Here is a 20,697-nt window from a genome sequence, read left to right as displayed (position 1 = left end):
TAATGCCAGTTATATTTGAGGATAACAGTATTCCCCATCATAGTGAATGTAGCTTAGTATTAGAAAAAAATTCTATGAAACTACACAGAGACAGGAAGAAAACAAATACACAAGGGTACACAAACACATAGTGGGATAACACCAAAAAGGAAAGGACAGGGTTCGTTTTCAGTGTAACATTTGGTACTGCAGTCCAACCTAAAACTTCATTCCATAGATCGTTCGTCTTATTTCAACCTTTGCTTCCACAAAAAAATCCTATCCAAACATGCTTTCTGTATTTTTCTCGTATAACCTCTCAGTGCATTTCTTCAAATTCATCGCAACTCATTCTTTTATAGGCTACCGCCTCTTAAGCTAACTTAAATCTACTGAGCTCAGATGCTAAACTAAGGGACGAGGCAATGCAGCAGCATAAAACAATTAACACAAACATCAAGGACAAAATTTTTAAATAGGCAAAGCAATTGCAGTACTACAACTAATATAAGGCACTGTGCAGCAAACAAGAAAAATAAATCCGTAGTGAAACTGGCTCCACAGAGTAATACAAAGTGAAATTTAGTAGCACTATGCCTGGCAAACAGCTGTAACTTATACCTAAACATGACATAGCTCAAACAGAAAAAATATTACACGAAAGACAATAATGCAGACAAGGGAAATGTATATTCACATCTTAATGTCTATGTAATTAAAGTGGTGCACCACAAAAACTAATTCTACAAAAAATTACCAAGTAGTTGAAAAGAAAATTATATATGCAGTTATTGTTATCAGTCCCTTCTTATTGTTCTTTCCATTCCAAGAGCTCCTTTTTCGAAGAATGTGGATCATAAAATAATTATTTAATAGATCTGTTGACAGAAAGTGTTCACATTAGCAAATGCAACTAAGTTTATTTTATAAAACTAACGCTGCAACACAGCTGGAAACCAGATATCAAATGAAATAAGCAACTATGTACAAAGTAAAGCATAAAATAATCATTCAGTAGTCATGAGGCATTTCATAAGTTAGTAGAAATTCTCTCAATTCTCATAGAAAAACACTTGTCCTAATCAGGTGTGCAGACGTACAAATATTTCCCATCAATTCATAAGCATTTCTGTAAGTAGCACAAAGTACGAGTAATCATATGTTTTCAAGTAACGAGCGTGTCGTATTAGCGATGCTTTCTACAAAGGAATGTCAACTGTGAGGTTAATGGCCTCCTTTTCTTTTCGCCACCTAATGGCTTTCTTTTGTCAGACGACTACCTCTCAGCTGGGTGCCCTTGACGCATTACGTGCAGGTGGTCACTTAACTTTCTTATGGAAATATTTATGACACCAGTTTCCGCTACAGTGACAGTCTCATATACAAAATTTCACGGGTCGAGAATTTGCATTGAAAATGTGTACAAACAAAATCTTATGAATATAACAGTGTCCAAAAAATTTTCGCCCGCATTGTGATACATTCACGCATTTACACACATTTCATAACTCTTAAAGTACGATTCTTGGATTCCAACATCCTTTTTCACAAGCCAGAGTCCCTAACTTCTATTCATTATTCATATACATATAAACACGTAATCACATTCCTCATATATGGTAGCATCATGTTATTGACATAAACATACCTCAACAGCATAATACACATCGTCGTCATAAAAATAACATCATAACTCCTCAGTCAAATCTCAAAATCGTCGTAGCTTCCTCCAATAATTTCAAAACCTAAAAAAATTCTCTGCTCATGTCAAAAGTGTCATCTGCCTCAAACGTACTTTATAAATGATGATCCCATACCAAATATATCATTCAAAGCTCTCATAATATCACAATGGGTCTGAAAAAATATGAACAGTTCACACTGTACAGACAAAATACAATTTCGTAAGTGTGAAGTTATCCAACGGTGTAATTACGTAAACATGTGTCACTGACATAGTAAACAGATGTTTGTTTCTCTGTTAAATGATCAGATAGGTGTGTAATTTATGTGTTAGAGAAATATGGTACCGATCTGTTAAGTTGTATAAGCAAACACCATATTAGCTAGGGCTCCTTGTGCTTGCCAAACACATGGTACACAAAGTAAGCGTGTACCCCCCTGAGGATTATTGTAATTATACCCTCAGGTGTTACAGATTACAGCAATGGAATGAAATATATCACGGAAAACTTTCTTTGTAATTCAAAAATCTTTAAAAATAAATGTTTAAGTACAAAATGAATCACTCAAATACGTGTCCTGTAGCGCTAAATGTGCATCTTGTTGTAAGATAATCTCTGTGGAAGTGTTGTAGTTATCTTCCTCCGAAAGCTAAGTTCTGCAGAAGCCAATGTACTTACCTCATGATAAACAAAAGTGAAATGCTGTGCGTATAGATATCTTAGTTATTACGCTTATTGTTGTGATGAGGAAAATACTGTGCTGTAACTTATTGTTGTGCTACGGAAAAGGCTGTCTCATTGTAGCTATACCACAAAAGTTACTACTAAAACATGTTTTACTTTCCAGAATAATTCAGAAAAACTGTGCAGATATGAAACAGATACACCACAAAAGCAACATTGTAAATTGTCACTCATTAGTAGCGTCGTGATAAAATCGTGTAGCTGTCACATAAACTAACCACTGTGTCATCTGGTATCTCACAGAAAGTACTTTAATTCAGAATGTATTTTTAAGTAAACAAAAATGTTGCATTAAAATCTCGTTAGCAGTACTGGTAAATGTTCTAAGTATGTGAGCCTTATAGTCGTTACGTAATCGTGCAACTAACAAGCAAGAATGTACACACACAATAACACTGTGTCGTCTGTTCACAATAACAATGCATTCGTAATTTCTGTTGAAATAAGTTCTCTTGGTTCTTGACTGGATATTTAACTTCAAACATTGTTGCATGTTAATAGTTTCTAAAGCATACTAGTAACGTGAAGTGAAACGTTTTATGGCAAAGACAAATTTAAAAAGCAGATTATCTTTCAATAAACGGTTTTACATGTGAAGTTTGGTGTAAACCTTTGCTCTTCTCAGTACGCAGAGTTTCAACTTGAATGCAATTATCATGCGGTATACGTCGGTAAAGAATACTGGACTTTTTCTCAAGGTTAGTGTCTATGTTATTTTTCCTGGAGCGAGCTGGCGCACGCGGCAGCCTGCGGTGCGAGTCATTGTCTGTTTCTTTGTTGGCGCGCATCGTTATTGGGATTTGGAGACCTAATTTCTACAAATTCACCGGACGAGAATACCCTGCTCTATTTGAATCTCGCCAGTTCTGATGCACTTCAATTCTGTCGTTACGATTATATTGCCTGTCGTCATGTCGGTAGTTCCTGTAGCTTCTTTCTTGTCGATTAAGTGGTGGAGAATTTCTCCCTGAATTATCACTGCACAGTGGACCGTTGCGTCTGAAGTTATTCTGTCTCCAGTGATAATAATAGTTCTGGTTGCCATATTGTCTGTTTCTATGATTGTCTCTGTCATATTCATTACTACGGAAATGCGATTTTTCTCTGTAACTATTACTCTGCCAGTGGTTGTCATATGGGTGGTGTCTTTTTTGGTCACGATTTGCGTTGTAAGAATAGACTTGCCGTGTCCTGTTATTGTTTCTGTCGTCATGGAATTGTGACGGATGTGACCTGTAGTGATTGTTTTCCCGTTTTCGCATCCCGCGACTGTCTGTGTCAATTTCTAATTCTTGTAAGAGTCCCTGAAAAGCTTCAATGTCGTCATTGCAACGCCCTGCCAAAATAATATTTCTTAAATGTTCAGGCCATTTCATTAAGCAAATGCGGATGAGTTCTGAAGGGTTGTATAGGTTTGACAGGTACTGATTCTTGTGCAACATGTCTTCAAAATATTTCACAAGACTGGAAAATTCAGATTGTTCGAAATGTTTCATCATTATGATGCCATGTTTTACTCGGTCTTGTGTGGCTTGAGACCAATATGCTGAGAGGAAGGCATGGTAAAATTCTCCTTCACTGTGGCAATCGTGAATGACCGATCGTATTCTTACAGCTGGTTCATTCTCTAAGTAGCCACACATAAATTCTAACCTGTGCTCCAATGACCAGTTAGGAGGGAAACAATGAGAGAACTGATGGAGCCACGCTTGTGGATGAATGTCGTTGGCAGAATTCTTAAACGTTTTGAATTTACGTGTAGTAATGAACAGCTTATAGTCAAAATCATCGTGTCGGCGAGTAGCATATCGGTCATTGTTACGTCGTGTCGGCGGTTCCATCTCAAAATTCGGTGTACCTTGCCAATTTCTTTCATAATTACCGAAATGCCCTGTGTTATTATTTTGTGGCTTTTCCGTATTTCTAAGTTCCTCTTCCCATGTTGGAGCGCGAGTGTCTTCTGAAATATGTAATTCTTGTATTACCTGCGTCAACTGATCTTGTACTTCCCGGATTTCTCTTTTGTACTGTGTATTGATTTGATTTTGATTTTGTTTGAATTTTCTTATTTGTTCATACTCTTCTGTGTCAGTGAAGGCTACAGGTCTTGTGTCATTCAGATCATCATCTACCTTTGTAGATAAGTTAGTGACCTGATCCGAAAGTTCGGCTACTTTCTCCGATAGTGTACTTATTTCCTCCATGTGTCTTTCTGAACCAATTTTCAGGGTATCTACTGTGTCCTTTAAGTTTTCCTGAGTTTTTGCAAGTTGCGTAATGGAATCGGTAGATGCAACTGAGTGAATTTTAGCTTGCAAGGTCTCATGATTTTCATGAACAATAGTTTGCAGTTCTTTTATGGCTGCTTCATGATTCTGAAATGCATTTTCATGACGCGATAGGTTGGAAATGCTCACAAATTTGTGTTTTTACGTCATTACAGACCTTTTGACATTTCGATTCGATGTTATGTAACTCAGTGGTTAAATCTTCACGTGTTTGTTCAAGTGTGGTGTCTAATTTTTGAAGATTTTGTTCCATTGTGTCTAACTTTTGAAGATTTTGTTCCATTGTGTCTAACTTTTGCTGTGTTTGTCTCTGATTTTGTTCCATTGTGTCTAACTTTGGAAGCTTTTGCTGTGTTTGTCTCTGATTTTGTTCCATTGTGTCTAACTTTTGAAGATTTTGTGCCATTTGTTGCATTAATTGTAATAACAATGCATTAGTGTCTGGAATCGGTTCCTCTACACTTTTCGGCAGTGCATTTGCACCAGCAACATTCACATTTTGACAAGCAGAACATGTGTCTTGACTTATTTGAGAAAACAGTGAGGACGCAAAACCTGAATCTACAGTATCTGTAAAATTGTGTCCTGCCATTTCGGATTCCTGAGGCAAGCTGTTGCCGAGCGATCGATCGATAATGCTTCCCTGTTCACTAATTGTTTCACTGCCTACGCCATTGTTTGCCGCCCGCTCCATTTCCCTATGCACAATTACCAAATTACTATGTTGAACATTAGTTATTTCATTACATGGTGGCGTTAACACACTGCTTTCGTCTTCACTCTCATTTCTCAGTTTACTTTGGAGCCTAGTGTTACGTTTTTCACACGCCATTATTGCCACAATATTTCACACGACAACACAGAAAAACACAATTTGAAGAGCAAAAATAGGGGAACACATTAACATAGCACTGAAAGTAATATCTAGTTATTTGCAAGCGCAGCTGCGAAATACTTAGTGCAAATCTACAGGCATGCCACAAGTGTTTTACTGTACAACAATGAAAAACTGCAACTCTCTACAATTACGCGCTAGCAATAAACAAAATCTACACTAATTACACAAACTACAAGAAAAAAAATCAGAAGATCCAGTGAGGTATCCTAGGCTAAGGATCGACATATGAAACGTCCCCTTTGAAAAATTATAAATTATACAAGACTGTGCTTAAACTGACACACAATACTTTTAGCGCAACGCAATCTGACTTTCAGAAATCCGTACAAAGGAATGGACCTGATTAACATTAACCTGTACCTTTCACAAATCACATACCTCACAAAAATCTTCGTTACTCAAACTACTGCAATACGGCGAGCGCCACTACTGCCAGCTAAATAAAAGATTCAAACTACTGAAGGCACTAACTACTGATAGGCATAGTTAGCAAATGAAAGATTTTAATAGAGAACAAACAATGCATTTACCTTAATAGTCATCAAAAGTCATAATATATGTAATTTCAAAACTCCGCTATTTCCTTCCACACATCCACCACTGCTGGCGGCTCACCTCTAACTGCGCAACGCTACGCGCTGTTCACATCCAGCTGCCCAACACTACAATGGCAGACAACAATGCAAACTAGCCACATACTGCACACAGCACAGCCAGTGATTTTCATACAGAGCGCTATGTAACGTTGCCAATAAGAAAACATAAACAGCCTATAAAGGCACATTTGCATGCCGAGCTTGAGTTTCCTCGGAAACGCGAAATATTAATTAAATAAATAATCAGTGACAAATAAATAAAGCCTATGGCACACAACTGCAGCGCTGTGTCGCTGATAAAACAACAGTACAATTACGTTACTCTTATGTTTGGTTAAGGAATGGGAGAGCTCTGGTAGAAGTGGTGCGAGAAGCACGTATTTTATTCTATTGTCTGGCACACCGCCATATTTCATGTTATAGAAGAATACTGCGAGTTGCAACCAGACTAGGCACTCGATTCTGTAAAGAATTTATATTTATAAAAGTAAGTAGGATTATGAACTGTAGGCTTATTCATTGAATATATCTGATTTAACTAACTGTGTAACTTTTTTATGTTTAGTAGACAATCACCTCTGTACGACGGTTTGGCATGGCTGGCAAATTATTGTAATATTGAGATTTAGATTATGAGTCCGCACCTACCGCAGCAGTCTTTGGAAACGATTTATTTACGAAGTCCGATTATTTCAGTTTTATTTCACGGTCAACTACGAGTAACATTGCCTTTACGAAAAAGCCATTGTCAAGCGTCTGATACCGAATAATTAAACGTCCACGTTCCAGATAAGCAAATATCAATTACAATTACAATCACCATCATACAGATAGAATAATTAATATTCAAATAATATTTTTTATTTTATTTATTTTATATTGGCGACCGTGACAGGACTTGTTATTTTGTCATTTGTTACATTGTTCTCTTTGTTTCATGTGAAAAATCAACTTTCTGGACTTCGACGTGAATGTATGAGAGATAACAAAAAATCTGAAGATATTTTCCAATTCTAAAATTTTGCGGGAAGACGCAATGAAACTTCCAGCAAAATAAGGTAAGACGCAGCATCTTTGCATTAGCAGGCTTGACCAGACGTATAATTCAGTGTATTAGCTTTTCAGTAGATTCTGTAGTGTTTCTTTCGCACATAACAGTTTTCAGTGATAAATTTCATTCTCAGTACTTTTCCTTAAACAATAACGTATGGAACAATACCAATACACGAGTGTACAATATGGCCGACTTCTGTACGATACGTAGTAACATGGACAGCAGCCATTACCAATAATTTCAAATTCAGTTTATATTTTTAAATTAACAGACAGCCATTGTTGCTACGAGCGATTCATGCTCAACTGCATTTTATTTTAAAATCAGTGTCAAATATTTTCTTGAAACATATATCATGTGTGGCATGGTAATAACTAGAAATCAATACGCAAAAATGGAACACCAAAGACGTACTATTCAGACGCAATCCGACTCGGACGAGAGACAAATGTTAGAAAATGACTTTACGACAGCAACCGGTAGTGACGATTTATCAAACATTGACGCAAGTGTTGACGGAAATTTTGGCAATAGGCCGTCCACTACAAAAATTTCAAAGTCTCAGTCAGAGCCCATGTTGATGCATGACGTCACGTCTAATGACGCGACGGGGGCACAGACCTTGCAAACATGTTACAAATGCTAATGAAACAAAACGCAGAAAATATGGCATACATAAGGAAACAGAACGCCGAAAACATGGCAACCTTACAGACACAAAATGACGCAATTAAATCTGACCTCATAGCACTCAAGACACGTAATGACACTTTATGTAAACGTGTGGAACTTATAGACGCCACACTGACCAAACAGATGACTGAACTCAGTACTAAATTTTCCCAGCTTAATACGAGACAAGAAAAGACTACAACTGACGTAGCACTTTTACAGACACAAGTAAAAAACCTTAATGTCACGTGTGAAGTTCTTACTGAACAAATTCAAACATATCCTTCAGTACATGACAACCTTGAAAAACGAATTACTGACGTACAGAATAAATTTGACAATGTTGAACAACACCTGACTGACATCTTACAATCTGATGCCACAGCTCATTTTCAAAATATTAATAAAGAATTTCATGATTGGGTAGTGAACAAAGACAAACATTTTGATAGATGCTTACGTGAAAATTTACCAACAATTGTGCACGACTCCGTAGCGCAATACATTACTAATAACAAACAGCTGATCAGTGACGCAGTACAATCCGTCAGTGCACCCATGAGACAATTCACCGATCGACCACAGTCTGAATGTAACGAAAATATCAGTCAAAACGCACAGTTCAGGAACCAATATACATTCGAGTATGACACACACATACCGCACACGACAAACACACAAGAACAAAACACACCACGACTACAACACACACCACTATGTGCAAACACAAACACGAGCTATTATCATGGTAAACCACAGCAACATTATCGTAATTACTCGCCAGCTGAACATAGCAGTAATTACAGTGGAATAAATCCATATCACAATGCGAAGGAAGAAGAAAGCTTAATGAAACACAGGCAATTTCAGATTTTTATCCCAGAAAAACGATCCATTCATCCGGTGATTTTTCTTAAATCTTTTAGTAACGCATTTCCACGCACTTGGAGTGACCGGAAAAAGATTTCATATATTGTCGGATACATCCAAGGCGATGCAGCTGTCTGGGCATACAGTCAAGCTGACGTATGTACCACGTACAGTGAGTTTGAGCGTGCTTTTCTGAACAAATTCTGGTCGCAATCCGTCCAGGAGCGACTCAGAAGACAAATTTTAGAACCTGAAACTTTTAACAGTAAAAATGGCAACTTACGCAGATATTTTGAAAAATACTTGAACATGGGACACTTTTTAGACGAACCAGTCGCAACGCGTGATATACTCCGTGCGTTGAAGGCCAAATTGCCTTTCAACATTAAAAAAAAACTCCTACATATCCCGGACGACGATTCAGATTATTTTTTAACAGCCTTAGATTCGGTTGACATGTTACTTGAAGATCAGCGCTTCGCGCGGCAAAACAGCAGCCACAATGTTTACATTAGTGGTATGCAAAACATGCAGGCTTGCCAACTCAATTCTGGCGCGCCCACAGTTGGATACGCGGTACAGCAAAAACAGCAAACTCACATGCCGTCTCAATACGAAAGTCAAAATCAACACGCGTATTCCAATACAAACAATAGTTACAACAGTAATAACTCTTCATGCGGCAATCCATACAAAAGGCACCGCGGTAATAACTACAACGGTAACAACGGATACAAAGGCAACTGTGGTGTCACCGCCAGACACCACACTTGCTAGGTGGTAGCTTAAATCGGCCGCGGTCCTTTAGTACATGTCGGACCCGCGTGTCGCCGCCATCAGTACTTGCAGACCTAGCGCCACCACATGGCAGGTCTAGAAAGACGGACTAGCACTCGCCCCAGTTGTACGGACGACATTGCTAGCGACTAGACGTACGAAGCCTTCCTCTCATTTGCCGAGAGACAGTTAGAATAGCCTTCAGCTAAGTCCATAGCTACGACCTAGCAAGGCGCAGTTAACCATATCTGGAGAGAGTCTTACTTGTATTCACCATGGAGATGTACCACACAGGAGAATAAAAGTTAAGTATAAAGCAACTACGTACTTTTCTTGCTACCATTCAATTGTGATCCTGTTCCAGAACTCACGCCCGTCTGCATTAAATCGCGTGCCTTTCGACTACCTCCGAGTGGCGTGGCTCTTGCTACGCCACAACAGCAACAACAAAAACACAAACAGAAATAGAAACAATAATAACTACGAGCCAAGACAGCATCAAGGTTGGACTCGTAACGATCAGTACTTTCATTCAAACTCTGCTTTACCACAGCAGCCACCAGGACAAAATTGGAGCATACCTTACGACCGACAGGTAAGTTATAATGCGCAACAGCAACAACAACCGCAAAAGTTTGGAGATCATAATAGGCAATATCCGAATGTGAATATAATAGAAATGACACCTGATGCACAACCTCAATCTGTGTCAGTACCTAGTACAAATGCTAATCCAACAAACTAGAAACAGTCACTTCTATGCCCCAGGTCGTGGCTGAAGAATTCTTGGGGGGCGACTTCAATGTTAATCAATTATTTGACACCACACTTGAACAACAGAATAATGATATGCCGAATAATTCTAAACAAAAATTACCTGTTTTATTTATAAGATACAACTACAATAACAATATATCAGATGAACTTTTACAAGACAGTACACAATGTCGTTCAAACACAAATGAAATTGTTTTAGCATCTACTACTGGTGTAGTAGGTGGGATTCCAACTACTATTATCCTAGATACAGGTGCAGCTGTGAGCGTTTTGTCTTTTAATTTCTATAAAAAATGTGTGAATTGGAACCTGTGCCTGAGTTTCCTGCCCAAAACTGTAAAATAACTACTGCACTAGGTAATAAGTCATGTAGGATTACGAAGCAAGTTTTTGTAAACGTTAAAATAGGTAATGGAACCGTACAATGGCCATTCCTGGTTGTACAAAACCTTGTGACTAATTGCATATTAGGAATAGATATTATGAGCGAGAAGGACTGCATTATAGACTTCTCCAAAGGTAAATGTATTTTAAATGATAAAGGCAGTGTAATTATTATTGATTTGGACAGGAGAACTCTAAAGCATGACAAACACTGTACAGGGTACAAGGTTCAGTTAGTACTTGACAATGACATTCAAGATATGCAAACACACTCATCTGACACAGAGATAATGGACTTGAAAACATTGCTTGATCATAAGATAAGTGAAGCTACAGCTCTCAGTGTACATGAACGTATAAAACTACAGGAAGTGTTATCCAAATATTTACAAGTTTTTACCAAACGATTAGGTGTTATCAACATGTATGTATACAAGATTGAAGTTAAGCCTCACAAGATCTTCTACCACAAAACATATAACGTACCGTTATCTCAACGACCTGCTGTGTGGCAAGAATTAAAGCAAATGTTAGACTGGAAGGTCATTGAACCATCCACCTCACCTTATTGTAGTCCTCTACTTGTTGTCAAAAAATCAAATGGAAGCATTAGGTTAGTGTTAGACACACGAGCAATTAATGAAATAATTTTACCGGTTCACACAAAACCCGAAAATTTAGAAGAGCAATTACAGAAATTTCTAGATGCAAAATATTTTTCCACAATAGATCTCGCTAATTGGTTTTGGCAGGTGGGTATCACTCCTGATTCACGGAAATATACTGCATTTATGTTCGGGGGGAACCTATCAGTTTTGTGTTCTACCTTTCGGACTGAATGTCAGCTCTGGGGTATTCATTACAGCCCTGGATACCGTGCTTGGCGATGATTTAGTTGAGACAGTCACACACTATGTAGATGATATACTGATAGCTACACAGTCTTGGAAGGAACACGTTGACACACTTCAAAGAATTTTAGAAAAATTTGCACAAGCTGGAGTCACAGCCAATCTTAGAAAATCAAAATTTGGTTGCAGTGAGATAAAATATTTAGGACATATCATTAATTCGCAGGGCATACGTCCAGATCCCAGTAAATTAGATGCTATCAGAAACTTTCCTAGCCCTCGAACTAAAAAGCAGTTAAAATCATTCCTTGGGCTATGTTCATTTTTCAGACGTTTTTTGCCACAACCACTTTTGAACAGTAAACATCTGCTAAATCTACTCAGAAAGAATCAAGTTTGGATCTGGTCGGAACAGTGCCAGAATGACTTTAATACAATTAAACATGCTTTAGTGGGTGCAAACTTATTGAGCCATCCAGATTTCAATTTAGATTTTTGTATGACTTGTGACGCTTCACGAACTGGCTTGGGATGTTGCTTATTTCAAGTTGTAAAGAATAAAGAAAAGGAACAGATAAGAATTATTGGGTTTGCAAGTCGTACTCTAACTGAATGTGAGCGTACATACTCCACTACTGAGTTAGAAACACTTTCCATAGTATGGGCATTCAAGAAATTCAATTATTATTTATTTGGAAAACATACAGTAATTTACACCGATCACCAGGCCCTGACATTTTTGTTAACTTGTAAACTTGTACATCCTAGACTATCACGATGGGCAGTTACACTTCAGAACTACTGGTTTGAAATTAAGTACATAAAAGGTAAGGACAACACCATTGCAGACGCTTTGTCTAGACTTCCACAAGGTATGAATGATACCAACAGTGACTTAGAAAATATAAATGACTACAGGATTCTCTTAATGCAAGACAAGCAGTATCACCAATATTATATCGATATGTGCAGAAACATGGCTAAATTACAAAAATCTGACCCTCACTGGTATAAGATAATAAGATTACTGGTAGAAAAACACAATCATCCTTCGACTAAGTATTACAAGTTACACAATGATGTGTTATTTTACCGCCGACATCCAAATGCTACTAACTGGTGTGTATGCATTCCCAAAGAGTCTGAACGTAATCTAATTTGGCACACACACTTAGTTTGGGGTCATTATGGGACGAAAAAGTGTTTGGCAAAGCTCAGCACATACTGTTATTTTAGCAATATGAAAAAAAATTTACAGGGAACTGAAAACATGTGTCATATGTCAAAAATCAAAACCTCAGAATTTATCCACAAAAACAGATTTACATTCTATTTTACCTAGTAAACCCCTGGAAATTCTGTGTACTGACATCAGTGGACCGCATCCAGCAAGCTCTGGAGGCGTCAAATATATCTTAGCTTTTTACGATATATTTTCTAAACATGTCAAACTTTATGCTTTAAAATCCGCCACTGCAAGTGCTATAATACGAAGATTCTCAAGTGATTACCTGACGCACGTGGGAAAACCAAAAGCAATTCTGTCAGATAATGCAGCATACTACTCTGGGTACAAATGGAGAAATTTCTTGAAGGACAATAACATTAAAAGTATATTTATTTCGAGGTTTAGTCCACAATGTAACGCGACTGAGAGACTTTTCCGAGAATTAAATCGATTCATGAGGACCTATATTTCATTAAAACATACTAATTGGGTGTCCTACCTAAGTCTTTTCGAAGACGTACACAATAACTTAAATATTTACGATACAAATTACACACCTAACGAGATCATGTTCAATTGCAAACAGAACGATCAGTGGATAGAACCATTACCTAAGTTGTCAGACAAGGAGATCACACCTGAACAGAAAATAAAAGAAGTATTGACTACGCTGACACATCACGCACAGACACGAAACAAACATCACAGAAACATAATAAAAAGAAAACAAAAATTCGAGGTAGGAATGCTTGTACTACTTCGTACTCATCATAAATCTGTAGCACTCAAACGAAGCAACGCTAAGTGGCGTCTGCTATATGAAGGACCTTATATAATTGTTAACATACCGCATCCTGGTGCGTATCTGTTACAACATCGTAGAACTAACAAAATTATTGGGCTATACACACACCGAGATCTTAGAGCATTTCATGCTGAATAATGTCAAAGTCATACCCATCAAAATATTGCTAAGCAACTCGAAAAACTCTGTTGTTACAACACAGATAATAAGTAGTGTAGAAATTTTCATTTCAGCGGTTCCAGAGTCGCAGTTGAAGGCAGAAGAACTCTTCTTTCAGCGCGCGCCACCACCTGGAAGACGGAATATCAAAATAAAATTTATGATTACGTAGCAGTGAATGATATATTAATTTTTCACGGAACATTTGTTATTGTAGGTACCACTGACTTGGTATGACACCTGACGAACCGACAGACGTCATCTATGAAGCGATCTTTTACTTTGAGAAATAGATTAGACGCACATCTCTCAACACGAAAAGCATCTATCAGTAGTCAAGGCCACACAGACACTCTACACACACGCACAAAACGCGAGGAATCGAACATTTTCTCTCTCTTACTATTTTGAATATTTATTGAGTAGTGAAAACGCCTGGTCTTGCCTACTGATGTAATGAATGTTGTGTCTAACCTATCTTAATTTCAGATGACATCACGTGACACAATGTAATAACCTATAGCTATGTAATGATGATGCAAACATGTTTATGTGCAACTGTATTATGTTTATGCTAAGAAAATTTGTGACGTGTGTATGTATAATTACTTATTTTTTTAACTGATGTATCATGTAACTGTTACTATGTAAAAATTTGAACAAAACGAGTGCCAAAAAGACATTGCATAGTGAACCTCTGTTCACGGACATTAAAAAACATTACTAACTCTGCAACTACGCAGAAACCTATGTGAAGGAAACGGTTAATGCCATTCATTATGCATCGTACCTATGTAAACGTGATGAACGATTTCTTTGATTAATAACTACGAACATTTAGGTGAGCTATATTCAGCAAAAAACTGAAAATGTGAAGGGCATAATTCGTGCATCGTCTAGTGACATTACTACAGTACCTAACTTCAAGATGTTAACTGGATTAAATGGACACAAAGTGCCTGTCCAGAAAACAACACGACGGGTGGAAGAATTTTGGTTGGAACTTCTGAGAATGAAATTTTCTCGAAATGTGACGGACACTCTTACCTGGACTGTCCAAGGATCGACGCCAGCTATGTGCCGTCCGAGGTTCTGCAACCAAGCTTCCACGGAATGTAAAAAACGAACTGCACGTGGACCAATTACACGACGGGTCACGTCTGATCTGTAATAAGCAATGCTTTTAGTCACAACGAACTGCATCACAACGACTATAATGGAAATGGGAAATGGACACGCTTATGTATTAATCACGTTGTTATACAACGATGTTACTGTGATCAAAAAACTTTACCACGACGATACTAACCTGTAAAAAATTATTGTGCAGCAGATGAATATGAACTGTAATAACGACACGATGTGTATAGGTCTACGCACCTGAAACATACAGACATTTTTCTTTGAAGTATTTCAAAACAATACTATGTAACTAAGAACATTCAACAATCTAAGTTGTATTGTGTTATAACAAATATTGTAAATTTAAAACTAAGTTACCTGTCATAGAATGTAGTCTTCATATGTAATCTTGGTTGAATATTTTCTTTGTGCAACGACTGAGAAACGCGCGCACACGAACAATATGAACTGCAATACTGTGCCGCGTGCTCCAACTGTATGATATAACGGCAGTGCCGGAGTCACACAGACGCTTCTGCGCATGCGCGCACTCTATCTGCCAACATAAGAACTTTTACGGCGCACTCGCGTCATTCAAATTTTGTATATAATGTGTATAATGTAGGTCATGTAAATAGTTGTAGATAACTTAGATTTTCTTGTGCCTTTAGGTGAATTGCTCGCCTGCAGGTGTGTTCTTTCGCCTCGCAATTCAGGGGGCAATATAAAGGCACATTTGCATGCCGAGCGTGAGTTTCCTCGGAAACGCGAAATATTAATTAAATAAATAATCAGTGACAAATAAATAAAGCCTATGGCACACAACTGCAGCGCTGTGTCGCTGATAAAACAAAAGCACAATTACGTTACTCTTATGTTTGGTTAAGGAATGGGAGAGCTCTGGTAGAAGTGGTGCGAGAAGCACGTATTTTATTCTATTGTCTGGCACACCGCCATATTTCATGTTATAGAAGAATACTGCGAGTTGCAACCAGACTAGGCACTCGATTCTGTAAAGAATTTATATTTATAAAAGTAAGTAGGATTATGAACTGTAGGCTTATTCATTGAATATATCTGATTTAACTAACTGTGTAACTTTTTTATGTTTAGTAGACAATCACCTCTGTACGACGGTTTGGCATGGCTGGCAAATTATTGTAATATTGAGATTTAGATTATGAGTCCGCACCTACCGCAGCAGTCTTTGGAAACGATTTATTTACGAAGTCCGATTATTTCAGTTTTATTTCACGGTCAACTACGAGTAACATTGCCTTTACGAAAAAGCCATTGTCAAGCGTCTGATACCGAATAATTAAACGTCCACGTTCCAGATAAGCAAATATCAATTACAATTACAATCACCATCATACAGATAGAATAATTAATATTTAAATAATATTTTTTATTTTATTTATTTTATAATCCTACTTACATAAAGAAAACATAAACAGCCTACTTACATAAAGAAAACATAAACAGCCTACTTACATTGGTAACGCTTACACTGAATTAAGGGAGATCCCATAATTTAGTTTATAGTCCACGGCTATTCACAACCGAGCGAGGTGGCGCAGCGGCTAGCACACTGGACTCGTATTCGCGTCCGTCCATTCTGATTTAGGTTTTCCGTGGTTTCCCTAAACTACTCCAAGCAAATGCCGGGATGTTTCCTTTGAAAGGTTATGGCCGACTTCCTTCCACGTCCTTCCATAATACGATGAGACAGATGACCTCGCTGTCTGGTCTGCTCCCCCAAACAACCGCAACTATTCGCCACTTTTACTTGCTACTGGAATCCACCTCTATCGGATCTAAAATAAAGAATATATTCCAAGCACTTTTACTTGGCACTAAAGAGCCATCCTTTAACATATTTTCGATTTCCTGCTGGAGCTCCTCCTTTTGTGCCTGCGGCATTTTGTAGAGTCGTGGACATATCACCCTTCCTTCTGCTTCTGGAAGCAATTCAGTTTCGTGCCTGAAACTATCCTCGTAAGATAAAAGGCCTCCATGCAAGTGGTAAATGTGCGCTGTATGTGGTGTACAATTCTATGATTGCTACCTTCTTTTCTGCATTCGAATGACGGATGTTCTCTTTTAGTACACTATTTACTGATTTCAGCTGTGTCTTATTTTTACTGACACAGTGTACGCTGAACGATTGCCGCAACTATGTCAACTCTGGAACTGCTTCCGCTACTACCCGTGGGCAGTCTACTGACACACCCTCTTCTGTATCGTTCAGCACACATGTTAGGCACTCTCCCGAATCCATCTTCACGATTGACCACGGTAAATACACGCCTCTATTCTTTCGACACACCTGTTCCTCCAGGGACCATATTGTTAATGCTGGTACAATTTGTTTGCGGTCTTTTCGTTTTTCTCCGACGCTACCTGTTATTTGTCTCTGTTGCTTTCCAACAGTTAATGACTTTCTGTTACTACTCGCTCTCGCCTTTTCACATGTTTCTCGCTTTGTACTTAAGTGTCTCTCGCAACAGCCTTCTATTTTCTTTGATTGTACTCTGTGCAGCTGACTCCGTGACTCCGTCCTCATTTCCTTACACGCCTTTCACTACAAGTCTTGAGGTTTCTCGGAAAGAGCCTTCTCTTTCCTGTATCTGCACAACCGTATTTACAAGTTTCCGCTTTACATTGTCAATTTGCACCCGGTGGAGGTCACATTCTTGCTCCGCCTTCATTCTAATCCTACGGATCCACAGGCCTCTGGTAACATAACAGGCTACGGCTTTATGTCCTTTGAAAAAGATGCACATCTTCCCCAATTACATCGAAACGATGCCTCACTTGCATTCCTTTTCTCGTCCTTAATTCGAGAGTTGCAGTTCCCTGTGTCCTTGCAACCGTATTAGCGATTCCCTGAATTCTAATACGTTTGGCTGAATTACACTTTTCACCGTTTCTCAAACAACTTCTTCTAACTAGGCTTCTATGCACACAGCTATCCATTAGAACTCTCGGGCAATAAGTAACGTTGTTCTGACAGGCCACTTGTATATACTCGTTTTTACTTTCGCAGTCGCTGTTAATATCTTTACACGTTAAGCGTTGGGCGACTACTATGTTACGCCATTACGTAATTTACGTGGCTTTTACTTCTTCTATGTGTATTCTGTGCATGGCAAACGCTTTCTGGCCAATCTCTCGCGTAATGAAAGTTTGGTTTTCAATTAAGCCCGTTGCGGGGGTCAGATGGACATATGGGCCTCCATGGTTTGGCGAATTACATTGTGAGCACCTCACTATTCGTGATTGGCCTGTTTCCCAGCCTTTCCTTGATACAACTCGCCACACTTTTCTTATTATCTGCACGACACTCTCCCGACGTATGGCCTGGCTTCCCACACGTGAAACACTTGGTGGTTTTCTTTTCGGTCCGCTGCACCGCGGGCATCGTCTTTTCTCAGGCCGAGGCTATCGAACTATTCTCTGAGCTATCTCTATAACGTCTGCTGACGTTAGTGGCTCACCTCACTAGTCTTTATCATGTCATTGTAAATTTCTTGCATAGCCACTGCTTGGCTTAATTTTCAAGTGACAGTAAGACTGTCTTCTAGGACCAGTTCTTGCACGGTAACTGTGCTGCATGGAATCCCACCTAGAACCCAACCTTCTTGCCGACTTGCAAACGTCTGAAATGCGTAGGAGTCAAGCCTATTGTTACTGGCATTGTTTTCTACTAATATCGCATGCACTTCTTGCCAAGTGGCGTCGACATCTCTGACTAATAACTTGTTATGTGTTGAGCCCACTGTTTAATTTTAACAAATTTCAAAAGGGCATCATGCTGCTCTGTATCTGTAAGTTAAAACACAAGGTACAATTAACAAGAAACTCACTCACAGTTTTCTCAGTGGCATCAAACGATTGCAGTATTGATTTTAGCACATTTGACAAACAAATCTACTGCCTGAAACTTCCTGGCAGATTAAAACTGTGTGCCGGACTGAGACTCGGGACCTTCGCCTTTCGCGGGCAAGTGCTCTACCATCTGAGCTATCCAAGCACGACTCACGCCACGTCCTCACAGCTTTTACCTCTGCCAGTACCTCGTCTCGTACCTTCCAAACTTTACAGAAGCTCTCCTGCGAACATTGCAGAACTAGCACTCCTGAAAGAAAGGATATTGCGGAGACATAGCTAAAGCCGTCGGCACACGGACCGTCCACCCGAACGTTGAGCGTTGAGCTTGCCGAGTTTCTGACGTCATAGCGTGGAATAGCACGCTCGGGAGTCTTTCCGAACGTGCAGAGCAATATCTGGCATGTCAGATATTCTGAGCGTGCGTCTGAGCGTTGACCAATGAGATGGCACAACACCACCTACGTCACAAGCACGACGTCTCCCTTCAGTACAGAGTTGTAAGGCGCCATATTGGCATTCATTTCAAGTCTATATGTACATATGACACGTAACGTGTATCCACAGGACATGTGGCCTGTAATTGAAGAAGTGTCATGATGATCTCTCCATTGGCAAAAGATTCCGGAATAGTCCCCCATTCGGATCTCCGGGAGGGGACTGCCAAGGGAGAGGTTACCATGAGTAAAAGATTGAATAATCGACGAAAGGATAACGTTCTACGAGTCGGGGCGTGGAATGTCAGAAGCTTGAACGTGGTAGGGAAACTAGAAAATCTGAAAAGGGTAATGCAAAGGCTCAATCTAGAGATAGTAGGGGTCAGTGAAGTGAAGTGGAAGACAAGGATTCCTGGTCAGATGAGTATCGGGTAATATCAACAGCAGCAGAAAATGGTATAATAAGTGTAGGATTCGTTATGAATAGGAAGGTAGGGCAGAGGGTGTGTTACTGTGAACAGTTCAGTGACGGGGTTGTTCTAATCAGAATCGACAGCAGACCAACACCGACAACGATAGTTCAGGTATACATGCCGACGTCGCAAGCTGAAGATGAACAGATACAGAAAGTGTATGAGGATATTGATAGGGTAATGCAGTATGTAAAGGGGGACGAAAATCTAATAGTCATGGGCGACTGGAATGCAGTTGTAGGGGAAGGAGTAGAAGGAAATTTTACAGGAAAATATGGGCTTGGGACAAGGAATGAAAGAGGAGAAAGACTAATTGAGTTCTGTTACAAGTTTGAGCTAGTAATAGCGAATACCCTGTTCATGAATCACAAGAGGAGGAGGTGTACTTGGAAAAGGCCGGGAGATACGGGAAGATTTCAATTAGATTACATCATGGTCAGACAGAGATTCCGAAATCAGATACTGGATTGTAAGGCGTACCCAGGAGCAGATATAGACTCAGATCACAATATAGTAGTGATGAAGAGTAGGCTGAAGTTCAAGACATTAGTCAGGAAGAATCAATACGCAAAGAAGTGGGATACGGAAGTACTAAGGAATGACGAGATACGTTTGAAGTTCTCTAACGCTATAGTTACAGCAATAAGGAATAGCGCAGTAGGCAGTACAGTTGAAGAGGAATGGACACCTCTAAAAAGGGCCATCACAGAAGTTGGGAAGGAAAACATAGGTACAAAGAAGGTAGCTGCGAAGAAACCATGGGTAACAGAAGAAATACTTCAGCTGATTGATGAAAGGAGGAAGTACAAACATGTTCTGGGAAAATCAGGAATACAGAAATACAAGTCGCTGAGGAATGAAATAAATAGGAAGTGCAGGGAAGCTAAGACGAAATGGCTGCAGGAAAATTGTCAAGACATCGAAAAAGATATGATTGTCGGAATTACAGACTCAGCATACAGGAAAGTCAAAACAACCTTTGGTGACATTAAAAGCAACGGTGGTAA

Source organism: Schistocerca cancellata, chromosome 3, assembly GCF_023864275.1.
Source record: "Schistocerca cancellata isolate TAMUIC-IGC-003103 chromosome 3, iqSchCanc2.1, whole genome shotgun sequence".
In the NCBI taxonomy this organism is placed as follows: Eukaryota; Metazoa; Arthropoda; class Insecta; order Orthoptera; family Acrididae; genus Schistocerca; species Schistocerca cancellata.
This window is presented reverse-complemented; position numbering follows the sequence as displayed.